Source organism: Lactuca saligna, chromosome 2 (assembly GCF_052625555.1).
Source record: "Lactuca saligna cultivar CGN05327 chromosome 2, ASM5262555v1, whole genome shotgun sequence".
Classification (NCBI taxonomy): domain Eukaryota; kingdom Viridiplantae; phylum Streptophyta; class Magnoliopsida; order Asterales; family Asteraceae; genus Lactuca; species Lactuca saligna.
In genome coordinates this window covers 10205203-10211202 of record NC_136418.1, presented here as the reverse complement: position 1 = coordinate 10211202, position 6000 = coordinate 10205203, and positions in this window count along the sequence as shown.

Genomic DNA, 6000 nt, shown 5'->3' with positions numbered 1-6000 from the left:
AATAATTAGCGTATTTATTTTATATGATTAGGCGAAGGTTACACCAGCGTTACCGAGTCAGAGATTACCGAGATACCCGAGGTGAGTCTTCTCACTATACTTTTCCTAGTGTGGTAACAGAGTTATGTGATAGAGTATTTTAGAGTTATATGCCAGTGTAATTGCATGTTGTTTATGTGCTATGATTTATTATGATATGTGTTATGCATGATTCAGAGTTACAGAGTTAGGACCTTCGGGTCCATAGAGTTAGGACCTTCGGGTCCACAGAGTTAGGGCTAGAGTGCCCATAGAGAGTTGGGGCTGGAGGGCCCCACTAAGACACATAGACCTGAGGGTCAACAGAGTTACAACCTCGAGTGGCTATTATGTGTTAGAGTGGTATATTGGGGAACTCACTAAGCATTTATGCTTACAGTGTTATGTGTTATGTGTTTCAGGTACCAGTGAAGATCGCGAGCAGGCGCTGGCATGATTCGTACACACGCACACCATAGTTTATGTATTTTGATCTTGGGTTTTGTACTGATACAATGTTGACACAATGTTTTTATTTATGATTACAAATGATATTTTATGGTTTTCAAAAGTGAAAAATTGTTCAAATTTTTAAGGTGTTACAAAATTCTTAATCAATTAATACCTGGGGATCGGGGCATTACAATTCTCCCCCACTTGAACTAGACTTCGCCCTCGAAGTTCACTGAAGAAAACAATGTCGGGTAATGCTCGCGCATTTCCGCTTCCGGCTCCCACATCCACTCGGATCCCCTCCGGTGTTCCCACTGCACCATAACTAAAGGTATTTCCTTGTTCCGCAGAATCTTCTTCTTCCTTTCCAAAATAGCTACAGGCCTCTCCACATAGTTCAGGCACTCATCGACCTGAATGTCACCCAACGATACCACCGCCTCCGGGTCCATGATGCACATTCGCAATTGCGATACATGAAACGTGTTGTGGATCCGGCTAAGTTCCTCTAGAAGCTCTTGCCTATAAGCCACCCTGCCAACCCTAGCAACAATCCTGAACGGCCCGATGTATCGGGAGCCTAATTTTCCCCTCTTCCTGAAACGGATCACACCCTTCCAGAGTGAGACCTTCAGGAGAACCATGTCACCCACCTGAAATTCCAACTCAAATAACCGCTCCCTCGGGGAGTGTCAACACTGGCGCCTCACATAACCGTTGCCGGAGGGTGTCAAACGCCCTCTGCTGCTCTGGGCCCCACCGGAAATCCACTCCCTTCCTCGTTAGACAAGTGAGGGGTACGGCAACCTTGGAGAAATCACGAATGAATCTCCGATAATACCCTGCTAATCCCAGAAAACTCCTGATGTCTGAGGGAGATCTCGGAGTCTCCCACTACATAACCACCTCCACCTTAGCCGGATCGACCAAAATCCCATCCTGGTTAACGAGATGTCCAACTGAACCTCTTGCAACTAGAACTCACACTTCGAGAACTTGGCGTAAAGTCGTTCTCGTCGCAGCACCTCCAACAGCTCCCTGAGGTGCTCCTCATGCTGCTCTCGGGTCTTGGAATACACCAAGATATCATGTATAAACACAATGACCGAGCGATCGAGCATCGGTCTGCAGACTCGGTTCATCAGATCCATGAATACTGCTATCGCGTTGGTGAGTCCAAACGGCATCACCATGAACTCATAATGACCATAACGAGTCTGGAACGCGGTCTTCTCCACGTCTTCCTCCATCACCCTGAACTGGTGGTATCCTGATCTCAAATCGATCTTGGAAAACCAAGATGCACCCTGCAACTGGTCGAAAAGATCATCTATCCTCGGGAGCGGATAGCGGTTCTTCACCGTTAACTTATTCAGCTCCTTATAGTCAATGCACATCTTGTGCGAACCATCCTTCTTCCTGACAAAGAGGGTCGGTGCTCCACAAGATGAGCTACTCGGACGAATAAACTGCTTACCCAGAAGTTCATGCAGCTGAGATGATAGCTCCTGCATCTCTGGCGGTGCCAAACGGTACGGCGCCTTGGTAATTGGGGCCGCACCTGGCACTAGATCAATCCTAAACTCAACCTGCCTCACCGGAGGCACTCCGGGTAACTCCTCCGAAAACACATCAGCAAACTCTCTAACCACAGGGAGCTCTGAAACTGAGAGCTGCTCTCTAACCCGCGTATCAACCACATATGCCAAATAACCAACACACCCGTGCTGAATATACTGTCAAGCCCTGATCCCAACCTGGTGCCCTCACCATATACTACCAGTTCTCCCCCACTTGGGGTTCGAACCACTGCCCGCTGTCCCTCACAGTCGATCATGGCGCCAAAATGGCTAAGCCAATCCATTCCTACAATCACGCATACATCCCCCATGGGGATAGGAATCAAATCTATCGGGAAAGACACCCCGAAAATCTCCAACTCGCATCCTCAATAGACCGAAGAAGTAGAAATCTCGTGCTCGTTGGCGATCGAAACTTGCAACAGACACTCAAGATCATCTATCAGCACACTGAACCCTCTAGAGAAGGTCTGAGATACTAACAACCGACTCACCCCCGAGTCAAATAAAACCAAAGCAGGCAAAGAATTTACTAAAAACGTAACTAATCATAGGCACAACCAATAAGCATAGTACAAATACAATAACTGAGATAGGGAATAGAAACATACCAGCAACCACATCCGGTGCTGCCTTGGCCTCCTCGGACGTGACCTGGAAGGCGCGACCTTGAGCCTTCGGAGGCTCCGTCTTGACTGGCCTCCCATCTCCAATCCTCACAGTAGCTGGCGCAGCACCCTGCGCCGGCTTGGCGGCGAGCTGCGGACAGTTGCTCTTCACATGACCAACCTGATGACAATGGAAGCAAATCCTCATATCTACTGGAGGGGCGGACTGGCGACAGTCCCTGGTATAGTGCCCCTCCTTGCCACATTTGTGGCATCCACCTCCTGCTCGACAAACCCCTGAATGAGCCTTGCCACACTTTCCACAAGTGCGACTCTGATGACCCCTGGACCGTGTATCAGTAGTTTTAGACCGCTTAGGCACCAGCTGAGACTGTTTCGGTGTCTGACGCTACTCCTTCAGCTACAACTCTATCTCCAACTCACGCCGCTGCGCGGCTTCCTGAAGATCCAGAAGGGTATCGCAACGCTGTGTAGCCACAAACTGTCGTATATCCGTCTTAAGCATACTCAGATAACGGGTTATCTGAGATTTCTCCGACACAAACCCCAAGAAAAACATAGCCGTCTCCTTGAACATCCAGGTAATCTCCATCACTGACTCCCCATCCTGTCTCAAGGTTAAAAACTCTTGAGCAAGCCGCTCTCGTTCCACGCGCGAAACGTAGCGGGTGCGAAACATATCCTGAAACTGCTCCCAGGTAATAGCAGCCCTCTGATCATCAGTATACAACTCAGTCGTCAGCCTCCACCAATCTTTCGCCCCAAGCCTCATAAGGGTCAGGGCACACCTGACCTTCTGGTTAGTAGGGCATGAACACGTGAAGAAACATCCCTCCACGTCAAATAACCACCTCATAGCCCGAATAGCATCCTGTGTACCATCAAATGTCGGGGGATTCGTATTTTCGAAGTCCCGGTACTGGAAATCCCTGCCGACTCCTCCTCCAACCCCTACAGTAGTTACAGCCAAAGTGGCTGCAGCGCCAGCAGTCTCTGCTTGAGCGGCATACCGCTCATCAAAATACTCAACCATCGCGGTCTTAATCGACCCAAACATCTCTGGTAGCTGCGCTCGGAACGCAACAGCAATCTCGTCGTGCATGATCTCCCGAATCCGGGCATCCAGCTCCTCAGTCCCTATCTGAACCACGAGCTCAGGTGCTACCAGCACCTGTAATCCTCCGTCTCCTGACCCTGATCCTGATCCTGATCCGGATCCCGAAGCAACACGTCTCGTCACCACCATACTGCAAACAACTCAATGTCTCGGACAATTCATATAATGATGGGAGACCAATTACCCTCAATCCCTAGGGGTTGTGACTTCCTTGATATGCGTATGGGTCCTGTGCTTTCAGTAGTATGGGCCCCTACTACCTTCCACACCTACCCATATTTGTCTCAAGTATCACCACAACGCCCTAAACTATATTTAACATAATATGCGCCCAGCCCTCACTAAAAGGGGACATCGCCTAACTAGCAACTGATCCTGCACTATCGCACCACTCACACATCCATGTGTAACACTCAAAATTTAAGCCAAATTTAATTTTTTTTAAAACACGTCAAATTCATCAAAACATTACAACTTTGTTTTCAAAATAAATTTATATCAGAGTTTTCCCAGAAACATAACACAATAGGAGGAGCTGTAAGATCAAGCCTTAGCCTTGCCGCGATCCCCTGGGGTACCTGAAACAATAAACTAAAACTGTAAGCCCGAGAGCTTAGTGAGTTACCCCCCAAAATACCGATACACATACAGTTCACATAGCAATATCAACATTAGCATATCATATCAATCAAAACAGAACAGCGTGCATTGGGTCCACAGCTTTACAAGCTGGACTACCCCTGGGCCCTCAGTACGAGTCTGGAATGCCTATCGGCCCTCAGCTTGTATCTGGAATGCCATCGAGCCCTCAGTACGAGTCTGGAATGCCTACCGGGCCCTCAGCTCGTATCTGGAATGCTCTTGGGTTTGTTGGCTACCGCACGGAGCAGTACAACCTCAACCCATCCCACATAACAGGTCGACATGTAACAGATAAATGCTCACACAGGTAATCAATCAGTATCACAGGCAGTCCTACAAATCTACCCGACTAGCACATCAACTGGTATGCATTACTAACTCAAACTCCACATAACAATAACTACTAGGATATCAAAACCAATGGGCCGGCATTGGTGCCTAAGACCCCTTAGTATACTGAGGATAACTCACCTCGCAACTGTCGTCAGAAATAAGAAAGCTCAACTCCCGGGTCCAACATGAACTTCACCACCTAAAAGTACCACACAACCTTTTTCATAAATCTCCCAATCCTAGAAACCCACAGAATTCAATTGGTCAAACCCTTGGTCCAATTCAAAGTCCACAGTCATAGTCAACAGTCCATGTTGACTCGACTCGCTGAGTGCAGGTCTCCGACTCACCGAGTTTTCTAACACTCGCCGAGTTCAATGCAATCTTCATCCAACTCGCCGAGTTTATGGCTATCTTCAACGGACTCGCCGAGTCCATGCAAATCTTAATCCATGCAGCTGCTTTTTAAGCCATGGCAAGGCCCTAAATTACAGATCGAAGCTCCTAAGGCACGTTTATTACATAAAGTTGCAATCTTTACGTACATGCAAGGCTCTAAAGGCCCGAAATGATCAATCTAAGCTCTTTAATGGAGTTTTACACCTTGGGAGAGTCTCAACCTTGCACAATCTGGGAACTTTATGGATCTAGAGGTCAAGGGAAGTCCAGATCTGAAATTATAACTTCAGGTCTTAGCTTAAACATGGAGAGTCCTTCATAACACCCATCCAAGGGAGGTTCAAAGTGGAAAGAGCCTAAGTGAATAGCTTATTACCTTCCAGAGAGTGATGTCTGATGCAATCCCTTAGCTTTTCCTGAGTTCCTGGCCTTGCTTTTCCTTTCTTCTTCAAATGCTTCCTTCCAAAGTTACTCCTTCAAGCTTGGACACCAAAACACACACACACACACGTTTTAGGGTTTGAGAGAGACAAGAGGCATAACGGGAGGCTGGTGGAGGCCAATGATCCTTTAAATAGGGTGTAAAACCCCAGAATTTAGGGTTTCATCTGCCAGCTCCTACTCGCCGAGTCCCTTGGTGGACTCGCCGAGTAGGTCACTAAACACGCATTCCAATCCCACTGCTACTCGGCGAGTAGGGCAACCAACTCGCCAAGTAGGACATAATACCAATTATTCTTTAATTAAATTTATACTTGGAATCGTTACGTTACAATTCTCCCCCACTTGAACTAGAATTCGTCCTCGAAGTCTGCTGCGGTAAATAGCC